Source organism: Sapajus apella, unplaced genomic scaffold (assembly GCF_009761245.1).
Source record: "Sapajus apella isolate SASKATOON/1434 unplaced genomic scaffold, GSC_monkey_1.0 scaffold13, whole genome shotgun sequence".
NCBI classification, from domain to species: Eukaryota; Metazoa; Chordata; class Mammalia; order Primates; family Cebidae; genus Sapajus; species Sapajus apella.
The window spans coordinates 6,765,471-6,779,285 of record NW_022436953.1 but is presented as its reverse complement, the minus strand read 5'-3'; the positions used below and the strand labels follow the sequence as shown (position 1 = coordinate 6,779,285).

Below are 13,815 nucleotides of genomic sequence, written 5' to 3'. Positions count from 1 at the left end.
GGTCTTGAACTCCTGACCTCATGATCCACCTGCCTTGGCCTCCCAAAGTCCTGGGATTACAGGTGTGAGCCACCACGCCCAGCCGCTAAATAGGTCTTTCAAGATTTCAGCAAGAATGGAACTTTTTTCTTTCTTTTTTAATTGAGACAGGGTCTCACTCTGTCACCCAGGCAGGAGTGCAGTGGCTTAATTATGGCTCACTGTAGCCTTGACCTCCTGGGCTCAAGTGGTCCTCTCACTTTCAGCCTCCTGGGTAGCTGGGTAGCCAGGTAGCCATTACAGCCAGTTAACTTTAAAACATTTTTTTTGTGTGTGGATATGTGGTCTACCTGTGTTGCCCAAGCTGGTCTTGAACTTCTGGGCTCAAGCAATACTCCTGCCTTGGCCTCCCAGAGGGCTGGGTTTACAGGTATGAGCCACAGTGCTCGGCCTGGAACTTTTTTCCTAAGTAGCATCTATTAATATCTCATAGAGCTATCGTACCAAAATGTACTCTGAGACTCCCAAGGTAGATTTCCAAAATTGGGAAATTCAGTTCAAGGTCACTGTGAAGGACTAGGGTGGGATCCAAGAAGGGGACAGCATGAACCAGGACTGGAGAGGATGGCTTAGGTGCAGTCCTAGGTTCTTGATACCACTGAGACAAACCATTCTCTCGCTTGCAAGGAGAGACTCAGGACATAAAGACCACCACCAAGAATATAGGCTTCCTGACGTTTCTGAGAATCACTGCTGTCATGAGCCAGTCGCTAGTGGTGAGTTAACCCTCGTGGGGGTTAAGAACCAGTAGATTAGGCCTAGTGCAGTGTAATCCAGCACTTTGGGAGGCCAAGGTGGGCAGATCACTTGAGCTTAGCAGTTAGGAGTTAGACACCATGCTGGCCAACATAGCAAAACTCCAACTCTACAAAAAAATACCAAAATTAGTTGAGTGTGGTGGTGTTTGCCTGTAGTCCCAGCTACTTGGGAGGTTGAGATGGGAGGATGTCTTGAGCCCAGGAGGCAGAAGTTGCAGTGAGTCAAGATTGTGCCACTGCAATCCAGCCTCGGCAACAGAGCCAGACCCTGTCTAAAAAAAAAATAAAAGTTTAAGAACCAGTAGATTAGTGGATGTGTGACATCCAATGTGTTGTTTTTCTGTTTCTTTAGTACCACTTGTAACCCGAGGCCTGGGCATATTCAGTTTTGCTAGTTGTAGCGGATACTCTTGACTGCCTACTTAGTATCCACTCTTTACCTGTTCCCCCCATGAAAACTTCCAGTTTTGCTCAGATATCCTCCACCCCCAGCCCCAGGGACAATATCTAATTTGTTGGTATATGACCCTTCCTTGGCAGTGATTTTTAGTCTGAGGGATCTGTGTGTGTCCTAATTCATTCCAATTAGGTTGAAAGAAAGAGTTGTTCTGGAGAAGCGTTGTCTGCTTTGTTGACATGAGGGAGGAGACTTGGAGCCATCCTACACATTGTAAGATGAAGCAAACTTTCAGGGCTACAGGGAAGAGGGACAAAACTTGGTCTTTTTTTTTTTTTTGAGATGGTGTCATTCTGCTATCCAGGCTGGAGTACACTGGGCATGCTATCCTCTCACTGCAGCCTCCATCTCCCAGTCTCAAGTGATCTTTCCATTTTAGCCTCCTGAGTAGCTGGGACTACAGGCTCACGTGACTATGCCCACCTAGTTTTAAAAATTTTTTGTAGAAACAGAGTTGCACCATGTTGCCCAGGCTGGTCTCGAACTCCTGAGCTCCAGCCATCTGCCTACCTCAGCCTCCCAAAGTGTTGGGATTACAGGCATGAGCCAGTGCTCCTGGCTAAAACTTGGTCTATTTTTTTTTTTTTTTTTTGAGACGGAGTCTTGCTCTGTCGCCAGGCTGGAGTGCAGTGGCGCCATCTCGGCTCACTGCAACGTCCGCCTCCTGGGTTCAAGCGATTCTTCTGCCTCAGCCTCGCGAGTAGCTGGGACCATAGGCACATGCTACCACGCCCGGCTAATTTTTGTATTTTTAGTAGAGATGGGATTTCACTATGTTGGCCAGGATGGTCTCCATCTCTTGACCTCGTGATCAGCCCGCCTCGGCCTCCCAAAGTGCTGGGATTACGGGCTTGAGCCACTGCGCCTGGCCGAAACTTGGTCCTTAATGGCAATGTTGGCTGGGCGTGATGGCTCACGCCTGTAATCCAAGCACTTTGGAGGCCAAGGTGGGTGGATCATCTGAGGTCGGGAGTTCAAGACCAGCCTGACCAATATGGTGAAACCCCGTCTTTTAAAAAAGAAAAAAAAAAATGGCAATGTTGATTACTGAATATTTACACCAGAGCGTACCATACCTCTGAACTTCCTTATCATTTAAGCCGTTTTAACCAGGTTTCCTGTTACTTGTGAACAAAAGTTTCCTAACATCTGTGGTCACCGGTTTGCCTTGCACTTTCTGGTTCATGCAATTATATGTAAGATGTAAAAAAGTAAAAGCAGAGAGAAGACTATGGCTTGTGGGCTGAGAAAATCAACAGTATGTGGGCTAAAATGTGTTTATGTAAAAGCTGTTGTGAGCAAACTGTCTTCTGAGTCGTCACGTTTTTCAGTTTCCACAAGTGTCCACATCCAGAAAACAAACTCATTAAATCCGCTTTTATTTGCATTTCTTATCTCAAAAATAATTATGTTTGTTTAGCTTCTTGTGAGCATAGAAAAGTGTTTACTGAGGTAGATGTGGACTACCACGATGAGAAAATTAAATCAATTAGGAAATGTTCTCACTGACAAATGGTAGAAACTCACTTGTACATACTGAAAGAATTGGCTTTTCAAATAGACAAGTAAATGTACTTTCTCACTCTGACACAAGTTCACCTGAGGCTTTAGTTCTTTTTTTTTTTTTTTTTTTGAGAGAGAGTCACACCTTGTGTGTTGCCCAGGGGAGAGTGCAATGGCATGATCTCATGATCTCAGCTTACTGCAACCTCTGTCTCTGGGTTCAAGTGATTCTCCTGCCTCAGCCTCTTGAGTAGCTGGGACAACAGGTGCATGCTACCACACCCAGCTAATTTTTGTATTTTTAGTAGAGTTGGGGCTTCACCACGTTGGCCAGGCTGGTCTTGAACTCCTGACCTTAAGTGATCCACCCACCTCAGCCTCCCAAAGTGCAGGATTGCAGGCGTGAGCCACCATGCCCAGACTGAGGCTTTAGTTCTAATATGTACTGCTAACCCCAAATGTGTGAAATGCTCAGGTGGGCTGAACTGCTCTGGAGGAGGGATATGGGTTCTGGTTGCACAGGGAAGGGTATTTCATTTTAAGTGCAGCAACTTATCACTTATTTAGATGGATATTTAGAGACTAAGATTGGAATGGTTGGTGATATTTTAAATCTATCTGGAAACAAATTGTACTAATGATTTGCTCAGGTTCCAGCTATAAGAGAAGGCTGCAGCTTCACAGGGTAGAGAGCTGGCTGAGTGCGGTGGCTCACAGCTATAATCCCAGTACTTTAAGAGGCTGGGGTGGGCGAATTACTTGATGTCAGGAGTTTGAGACCAATCTGGCCAACATAGTGAAACCCCATCTCTACTAAAAATACAAAAATTCGCCCGATGTGGTACTGCATGCCTGTGGTCCTAGCTACTTGGGAGGCTGAGGCAGGAGAATCAATTGAACCCAGGAGGCAGAGGTTGCAGTGAGCGGCTGAGATTGCGCCACTGCACTCCAGCCTGGGAGAGAGTGAGACTCCATCTCAAAAAAGAAAAAAAGAAAGAAAGAATGAGAGACCTGGTTTGCTTCCTTCTTTTATTTAAATAATTTAATCCAATTTGCCGCACTGTAAAAGGCATTAAAATAAATTCTGCCCACAATCCCATCACACAGTCATTTAGTTACTAATTAATTTATCAAAAAATGTATAGGGAATCCCCAGTGTGTCAGAACCTGGGCTAAGGGCTGTCTCCCTCTCAGTGAACAAGACAGACTGTCCCTGCCCTCTTGGAGCTTACAGGTGATACTGCGAAGGCAGATATTAAAAACATATCACACAAATATTTCTTCAATTGCAACTGTGTTAAGGTAGAGAAGGGAAGGGAAGGTACAGGGCAGCATGAAAGAAAATGACAGGAGAGGATTTCAGGTAGATTGGGTGGGGGATTAAGGAAGGCCTCGGAGAAACATTTGAGTTAAGGCCTTCATGGTCAGGAAGGTGAAAAGAGCCTTTCTTTTTATTTTTTCTTTTTATTTTTTTATAAAAAAAGAATAGAGATGGGGTTTTACCATGTTGGCCAGGCTGTTCTTGAACTTCTGACCTCGTGATCCACCTGCCTCAGCCTCCCAAAGTGCTGGGATTACAGGTGCGTGCCACCGCACCTGGCCAAAAAGAGCCTTTCAGGAAGAGAAATGGTACATGTAGGGACAAGGAAACTGGGGTGTTCTATGAACTGAAAAATGTAAATTTGGAAGAAGTCAGGTGAACATGGAGTAAATGGTGCTATTTGTGTATTTGATTCCTTTTTTGGAAAGTTAATTTTTTTTTTTACTGTGGTAAAATATATACATAACATAAAATAGGCCATTTTAACCATTTTAAATATACTGTTCAGTGATGTTAATTGCATTCACGATGTGGTGCAACCCTTACCACTGTCTATGTCCAAAATGTTTTCATCACCCCTACAGAAACTCTATAACCATTAAGCAATTATTCTCCATTCCTTTCTTCCCTGAATCCCTGGTGACTGCTAATCTGCTTTCTGCCTCTATGAATTTGTCTATTTTAGCTATTCCATACAAGTGGAATCATATAATATTTGTCCTTTTGTGTCTGACTTATTTCACTTAGCATAATGGTTTCTTTTTTTCTTTTTTGTGTTGGAGTCTGTCTCTGTCCCGCAGAAGTGCAGTGGTACAATCTTGGCTCACTGCAACCTCTGACCCCCGGCTTCAAAAAGTCCCTCCACCTCAGCCTCCCAAGTAGCTGGGATTACAAGCATGCACCTCCAGGCCTAGCTAATTTTGTATTTTTAGTAGAGATGAGGTTTCACCATATTGGCCAGGCTGATCACAGACTTCTGACCTCAAGTGATTCACCTGCCTCTGCCTCCCAAAATGCTGGGATTACAGGTGTGAGCCACCACGCCTGGCTGCATAATGTTTTCAACATTCATCCAAGTTGTAGCACGTTATCAAAACTTCATTCCTTTATTTATTTCTGAGATCATTCTATGTATGTATGTATGTATTTTTGAGACAGAGTCTTGCTTTGTCACCCAGGCAGGAGTGTAGTGGCGTGATCTCAGCTCACTGCCACCTCTGCCTCCTGAGTTTAAGTCATTCTTGTGCCTCAGCCTCCCTAGTAGCTGGGATTACAGTGTGTGCCCAGCTAATTTTTGTATTTGTAGTAGAGATGGGTTTTGCCATATTGGCCAGGCTTGTCTCAAACTCCTGGCCTCAAGTGATCTGCCTGCCTCAGCCTCCCAAAGTGCTGTGATTACAGGCATGAGTTGCTATGCCCAGTCAAAACTTCATTCCTCTCTCTCTTTTTTTTTTTTTTTTTTTTTTGAGATTGAGTTTCACTCTTTCACCCAGGCTGGAGTGGAGTGCAGTGATGAAATCTTGGCTCACAGCAACCTCCACCTTCTGGTTTCAAGAGGTTCTCCTGCCTCAGCCTCTAAGTAGCTGGGATTACAGGCACACGCCACCATGCCCGGGTAATTTTTGTATTTTTAGTAGAGACAGGGTTTCACCATGTTGGCCAGGCTGGTCTGGAACTTCTGACCTTGTGATCCACCTGTCTCGGCTTCCCAAAGTGTTAGGATTACAGGTGTGAGCCTCATACCATATCCAACTTCATTCCTCTTCATGGCTGAATAATATTGCATTGTATCATGTCTTGTTTATCCATTCATGTGTTGATGGACACTTTTGGCTATTGTGAAGATGCTGATATGAATATTTGTGTGCAAGTATCTTTTTGAATCCCTATTTTTAATTATTTTGGGTATTTACCTAGCAGCAGAATTGCTGGGTCATTCGTTTAATTTTTTTTGAGGAATGACCAACAATGCACGAGTGTTCGAATTTCTCCATATCCTTCCCTCCCAACACTTGTTATTTTCCATTAAAAAATTATATCCATGGGTATGTATTTGATTCTGACTCTCCTATATCCTCGAGAATCCATCTCTCCTGAAACTCTGAAGATCTTTGGGGTCACTAATCTGGCATGAGGCTTACAAGAACCCGCCTTCATTTTTTACCCAAGTGTCTGATTTCCTTAACAGATGTTAGCAAACTCTGGAACAAGGTGTGAGTTGGGGATCAATTTGGATCTCCAGTGAACATCTACCATCTAGTAGATGTTCAACAAATAAAATGATTGGGATAAAGGTTGCAGATCTTGTCTTTTCTCACATGAGAAACACCCAGTGGAAGTTTCCAACAGGCAGTTGAGAGATTTTTGCTTGATTCAAAGGAATTAATTTTCATGACTATGTGAGGCAGTTAGTTGTTGGTTACATTTAAACTGCAAATCTGATCCCTGCCACTCTGCTTGACGCCCTTCAGTTACTCTTCATTGCATTTAAGATTGGGGCTCTCATTCATCAACGTGGTCTGCCGTGCCCTGACAGGTCTGACCTTGCCTACCTCCAGGACTTTTTTTTTTTATTGCTTTTTCCTTCTTTTTTTTTTTTTTTTTTTTCGAGATGGAGTCTTGCTCTGTAGCCCAGGCTGGAGTGCAGTGACGAGATCTCGGCTCACTGCAACCTCTGTCTCCCAGGTCCCAGTTCAAGCTCTTCCCGCTTCTCAGCCTCCCAAGTAGCTGGGATTACAGGCATGAGCCACCGTGCCCAGCTAATTTTTTGTATATTTTAGTAGAGATGGGGTTTCAACTTGTTGGCCAGTCTGATTTTGAACTCCTGACCTTGTGATCTGTCCGCCTCGGCCTCCCAAAGTGCTGGGATTACAGGCGTGAGCCGCTGTGCCAGCCTATTTTTGTCACGTTCTCCCTTTCTCTTTAGGCTTCTGATTATTCCTCAGACGCACACGGCTAATACCAGCTGCTCCCTCTTTCACTCCTCCAAACAAGTCCTCCCTCTCTCCCTCCCTCCTTTCTTTTCCTTCCTTCCTTCCTTCCTTCCCTCCCTCTCTCCCTTCTCTTTTCCTTCCTTCCTTCCCTCCCTCCCTCCCTTTTCTTTTCCTTCCTTCCTTCCTTCCCTTCCTCCCTCCCTTCTTTCTTTTCCTTCCTTCCTTCCCTCCTTCCCTCCCTCCCTCCCTCCTTCCTTCCTTCCCTCCCTCTCTCCCTTCTTTCTTTTCCTTCCTTCCCTCCCTCTCTCCCTTCTTTCTTTTCCTTCCTTTCTTCTTTCAGGGTGTTGCTCTGTCACTCAGGCGGGACTGCAGTGGCCCGATCATAGCTCACTGAAACCTCAAACTCCTGGGCTCAAGTGATCCTCCTGCCTCAGCCTCCAAGGTAGCTAGGACTATAGGTGTGTGCTACCATGCCTGGCTAATTTTAAAACTTTTTTTTTTGTAGAGATGGCGTCTTGCTATGTTGTCCAGGCTGGTCTTAAACTCCTAGGCTCAAGCGATCCTCCTGTCTCAGCCTCCCAAAGTGCTGGGATTGCAGGTGTGAGCGGCTGCACCCGCCCTCCTCTCACTTTTTCACCTGAATCCTACTCATTCTTCAGGCCTCAGCCGAGATGTCATTTCAAGGGAACTGTTTGTTGACCCTCACCCCATCCCAACTCTAGACTCTATTTTGTTCTGCCTCATAGCATCTTTTACTTTTCTTGCCTAGCACTTAACAAAATTGTAGTAAAGTGATTTTTTTGTTTATTTAGAGTTCATCTTCCAAGTAGTATCCATGAGGACAGAAACTCATGTCTGTATCTGTCAGTTTTAGGCACATAGTAGGCACTCAATGCATAGTTTTGAGGAAGGCTTCTACCAAGAAGCAGAAAAACTGATGAGTGATGAATGCTGCTTATATTCTGGGTGACTCAGAGTTTCTGGTATTCTGGGGAAAAGAGTGTAGATCAGATTGGATAGGACAGCCACGTGGCTGCCTGGGCAGGAAGTTGATGAGAGGCCATCCAAGGCCACAGTGGGGTGGCCTTTTTTGCCAAGCAGTACCCAGGCTCCTCAGCTAATGTCAGGTTAGAGACCTCAGGCAAGCTCTTTATGTTTCCTCAGGCTCCCAGCCCTCTGTTAGAAGGTTGTTTCATAACTTGGCCTGGGTTGTCTTACCCTTGAAAGTCAGGAGGCCAAATTGTTCTATCCTTTTGCATTTAAAAGAATTAAGTTTTTGTTAGAAAAGCAATACGTGATTACAATTATCTTTCAAACCATTAAAACTAAAGCTAATACTCCCTTCGAACATTCTCTCGATGGATTAATGGTCCCTTATTGCTATCTTAGAGACAACATCTGATATATTTTGGGCATGTAGCTTTATAGATCTGTTTTAAAAATCTTTCATAAACCTAATGTATGATAATAGGGAATAATGGTATTATTTATGTATGTTCTGTTTTAGCTTTTTATTTTGAAATAATTTTAGATTTACAGAAGAGTTACAAAGATAGTATAGAAAATTTCAACATACCCTTCAACCAGCTTCTCTTAATGTTAACAATTTACATAACCCTGCTTCAAAACTAAGAAATTAACATTGGACAATACTAATAACGAAACTACAGACCTTATTCCAGTTTCACCAGTTTTTTCACTAGTGTCCTTTTTGTGTTCCCGGATACCACACTGCATTTAGTTGTCAGATCTCTTTAGTGTCCAATCTGTGAATAGGACAGTCTCTGACAGTTTCTGTCTTTCCTTGACTTCCATGACCTTGATACTTTAGAAGATTACAAGTCAAGTATTTTGTAGAATATTCCCTCAATTTGGGCTTATTTGATATTTTTCATGGTTAACTGAAGTTTTGGATCAGTGAATAATTTTTAAAGTATCAATACTATCTATTTATCTAGATATATATAATTCTGCAACTTGCTATTTTCATTCAAAATACGACTTTGAGATATACCCATGTTGATACATGCAGATCAAGGTCACTTCTTTTATTTATTATTCTTATTTTTTGAGACAGGGTCTTGCCCTGTCACCCAGGCTTGAGTGCAGTGGCACGATCATAGCTCACTGCAACCTTGACCTCCCGGGCTCAAGTGATCCTCCCACCTCAGCCTCCTGAGTAGCAGCTGCAACTACATGGTGGAGCCACCATGCCCTGCTGACGTTTTTATTATTTGTTTTATTTTAAGATGGGATTTCACTATGTTGGCCAGGCCGGTCTTCAACTCCTGACCTCAGGTGATCCACCCACCTCGGCCTCCTAAAGTGCTAGGATTACAGGCGTGAGCCACCACGACTGACTGGCTGACTTTTAAAAACTTTTTGTAGAGATGAGGTCTCACTATGTAGCCCATGCTCCATTTAAATTATCTATAGAACTTTATTATATAAGCATTCTACATTTTAGTTAGCTATTTCCCTGTTGGTGGGCATTTAGGTGATTCTAAATTTTCCTTTCTCTTTTTTTTCAAGACAGAGTTTCATTCCGTCACCTAGGCTGGAGAGCAGTGGTGTGATTTCGGCTCACCACAACCTCTGCCTCCTGGGTTCAAGCAATTCTTGTGCCTCAAGCAATTCTCTCATGTAGCTGGGATTACAGGCATGCATCACCAAGCCTGGCCAATTTTTTTTTTTTTTCTTGTAGAGACAGGGTTTCTCCATGTTGTCCAGGCTGGTCTTGAACTCGTAAGCTCAAAGTAATTTGCCCTCCTCGGCCTCCCAAAGTGCTGGGATTGCAGTGAGCCACTGCCCCTGGCAGACCCCAGTGATTATCCTTGCACATATCTCCATATACACATGGAGTCATGGGTGGTAACTAGGAGTGGCAGTGGTGAGACAGACTTCACAGATCTTGTCCAGTTGCCCTCTGAAGTGGCTGGGCCAGTTTACATTCTTTGATATTATGAAGCTTGAAAATTGATACCAGTCTCAGTTTTATTTCCATTTTTCTGATTACTAGTAAGTTTGGGCATTTTTTTTGTATGTTTATTGGCAGTTTGTATTTCCTTTTCTGTGAACTGCCGACATATTTTTGCCCATTTTTCTCTATTATTATTTTCTATTATTATTTATAGCTTTTATCTACTGGAAGAATGCCCATATTTCTAATGGATTATTCATCCTTTTTCTTTTTTTTTTCGAGATGGAGTTTTGCTCTGTGGCCCAGGCTGGGGTGCAGTGGCCCGATCTTGGCTCACTGCAACCTCTGCCTCCCGGGTTCAAGCGATTCTCCTGCCTCAGCCTCCTGAGTAGCTGGAATTACAGGTGTGCACTACCATGCCCAGCTGGTTTTTGTATTTTTAGTAGAGATGGGGTTTCACCATATTGGTCAGGCTGGTCTCGAACTCCTGACCTTGTGATCTGCCTGCCTCGGTCTCTCAAAGTGCTGACATTACATATTCATCCTTTTTCTTATTGATTGGTTAGACAAGTCCTTGTCTTTTGTATGATACAAATAGCTTTCACTTTATTCTGTTGTTTATCTTTTAACTTTGTTTTCAATTTTTTTCAAGTTATTCCATCTCTCTGATTTTTTAAGTTCTTTTTTCTGATTTATTTTTCAAAACAAAGTTATTGATTATAAAAGTAATACAAACACTGTAAGAAATTAATACAAAAGTACAAAGAAACCACCACATCTTATCACTGAGAAAAAATAACATAACCAATTACTTATTTCTCTCTAGTCTTCTGTGTGCAATTTTTTTTTCACAGTTGTGATCACATTCATTTGTGTGTGTCAGTATATTTGTTTTTCTCTCAGTACCATGGTCTTTAGACAAAAATTCTGGCCGTTTTTCTTTTCTTTGCTTTTTTTGAGATGGAGTCTCCCTCTTTTGCCCAAGCTGGAGTGCAGTGGCATGATCTTGGCTCACTGCAACCTCCACCTCCTGGGTTCAAGCAATTCTCCTGCCTCAGCCTCCCAAGTAGCTGGGTCTACAGGCATGCGCCACCATACCCAGCTAATTTTTGTATTTTTAGTAGAGATGGGGTTTCACCATGTTGGTCAGCCTGGTCTTGAACTCCTGACCTCAAATGATCCACCCACGTCAGCTTCCCAAAGTGCCCACCACCCTGGCCTTTTTTCAAATGCACTTGGCTTAAAGATTGTGTTATACCAGCTTCCAAACCCTATTTCTCTTTTCCATATATCCTGGGAAATCAGGTGAGAGGCCCAAGGCCTATCCTCAGCTGACCTGAAGCAAAGTTGACTAAAAAGCTAAGAAGGGGTAGAAATGCTCCAGCTGAGCACTTATTAAAAAGATGTGGAGGTTTTGGTTCACTCCAAGCCCAATATAAGTCAACAGTATGGGTGCCAAGAACTTTATCACAGGAGTGCAAAGCAATAGGTTCCCCAAAGAAGGAAGCCATGGTCCTGCTTTGCTCTGATGATACCACAAACATTTGGTTCAGCCTTGGGTGACACATTCTAAAGAAATCACAGTGAAATCAACCATTTGCATGAGAGGGGTAAAGACCCTTATAACCAGGGCAGAGGAGGAACAATGGAAGGAGTGAGAGACACTGATGTGGAATGAGAAGACCTTGGGCAGAGGTGGTAGAGGTAAAGTACCTGAAAAGTCAAAGGTCCAAGAGAGATTAGATGTTTGTTCTCTGCGGCTCCAAGGCATCGAATTTGGGCCCTGAGAGTGGAAGTTGAGACACATTTTCTCACTGGTAAAAGTGGCCTGGACCAAGGAATTCAGTGCTCTGTAAATAGTGGGCTGCTTTTGAGGAGTCTTCCTGCTGAGTTGCTGGTGGTGGGGGGGAACACTTGTTGAGTGCTTACTGTGTGCTAGGACCCTGCTGAGGGGCCCCACCTACGTTGTGTGATTTCATCCTGTCAACACCCTTTGATGTGGGCACTGTTGTTTCCTATCCTGGTGTTACAGATGTGGGTACAGGGTATAGGAGGTCAAGTACCTTCCCTGAGGTTACAGCAAGTGGTGGTACTGGGACTCGAACTCCTGAAAAACTTCAAAGCTGGTGCTTCTAGCCATCAAGGGGATTCGAGGGTGCCATGGGGGTGTGGACCCATGAGGGGCTTTGAGATCCATTAGACTACAACATTCTGTGACAGGAAAAAATGATGCCCTCTCCTCCCAAGGGAAAGCCTCGTCGGAATGAGATGCTGTGGAGAGGGTAGCCCCGAACCCGAACCCGGCTGAGGGGCGCAGGCAGAATGCCAAGGGAGGAGACCTAAAGGAGATGGAAGGGTTGTCAACGTGCGTCACCGCCAGAAGGTGAAAGCCGGTGTTCCGTAGTTGGAGGATCTCCAGACCCGTGGGAGGGACAGACGCAGCGCGGTCAGGGAGCGTCGGCGTTGCCGAGCCCTGCGGCAGAGCTGAGGGAAGGAACAGCGCGCCCGTCCCTGGCCAGGCGCGCGCAGGGGGCGGCACCGGGCGGCGCCGGGCAGCGGGGGCGGGGAGGGCGTACGCTGGAGCGGCTGCGGCAGTTGCGCGCTGGGATTGTTGCTGTGCGCCCGGGCGGGTGAGTTCGGCGGGACCCGAGGGCGGGTGGGGAAGGAGCTGGCGAGCGGGGAGCGAGGTGAGGAGCTGCGCAGCCAAGGGCGCGATTCCACGGCAGCGGCAGCCGCCTGCCTCCGCCCCTGGCCCCCAGCCACTGTGGCCCCCTGGCCCCTCTCCTTAGGCCGAGACTCTGCCCGCGCGCCCGCGGACGCCGCACGCCTCCCCACTCCCTGGGTGCCGTCCCGCCCCACGGCAGCCCCTTCCTCCGCGCCGTGGCGACGCCTCCGGCCCACGTCACGCTCGCGCCATTGTTTCCCAGCGGCTGGCTCTCTGGGACCCCGCCTCAGCCTGCGAGCGCGGCCGTTCGCCGGGTTCCGCCCGGTATCCCCTTTCCTTACGCGGGTGGCACCCCTTTCCTCAGTCCTGCTGTCGTTCTCCAGCCCATTCCTGGCTGTCCCCGGCCACCCCTGAGGCCGTCCTTTCGCCCCTTGTAATGGCCTTCCCGCCCCCTGCGCTCCCTCGGTCGCCCCCCGAGAAGCCGGCGGGCCTCTGTGGTGGGGCGCCAGGTTGACAGCGTTTTAGCAGTCCCACGAGAAACGGCCAGCTCGCTTGCCACACGCCCGTGTGCAGCACTTCCTGGAAAGGTCACAGCGAATTGCAGGCCGCCACAAAAAACATCCGGACAGCTCTGGTCAGGGGGCTCAGCCCTTCAGTGGTGGCCTAGTCCTTTCCTTTTTTCGGGGTTCCTGAAACCGGAGAGGGCGAGATGCCGAGATGCCGATCTGAGGCCTGAACCCTTAGTTGTAAGAAGAACGTTTTGGGGGTTTGACTCCCGCAGGCTACAGCTTCTAAAAGCAGTAGGTAGACACTGCTGTCCGAGTCGACGTTTTCCTGGGCTTTCAGCTTTAGGGCCTTGATGTCTGACCGGGGTAGTGCCCCGAAATGACTAGTCAACCATTACAGGGGGGTGTGTGCGCGCGCGCGTCCGGGGGCGGATGGGTTCTTCAGGATTCAGCTGAACTTGGTTCCCAGTGTCTGTAGACTGTTCATTTTCCCTCTTAAAGCAACGGATGCAAACAGCTGACTGGAATGTGAAAGGGAGAGTATTGAAATTGTGTCATTTTATCATGAAAACGTAATGTTATTGCGTACAGAAGGCTTTAGGTTTTAAAAATATTTACCACGTCGCTTTTCAACAACGGTTGGAATTTATCCAGATGAAGACATACAGGCCTAAAAGTGTTAAGTTTAAAAAGTGAAAAAAAAAAAAAAAAAA

General features: G+C 45.8%; 1 protein-coding gene across 9 annotated transcripts in view; it reads left to right on the top strand.

The window, feature by feature from the left end:
• NT5C2 (5'-nucleotidase, cytosolic II) overlaps window positions 1–13,815 on the top strand; it is a 178,655-nt gene that overhangs the window by 64,374 nt on the left and 100,466 nt on the right. For 3 of the 9 annotated variants that reach the window (XM_032281472.1, XM_032281473.1, XM_032281474.1), the window contains exon 1: window positions 12,426–12,561. The exons of 1 other annotated variant lie outside the window; for it this stretch is intronic. The gene's annotated coding sequence lies outside the window, so the exon portion shown is untranslated. Of the gene's footprint in view, window positions 1–12,425; window positions 12,562–12,661; window positions 13,397–13,815 lie in introns of those variants that run through there. 5 more of the 9 variants (XM_032281479.1, XM_032281483.1, XM_032281480.1 and 2 more) reach the window with 3 other exon arrangements.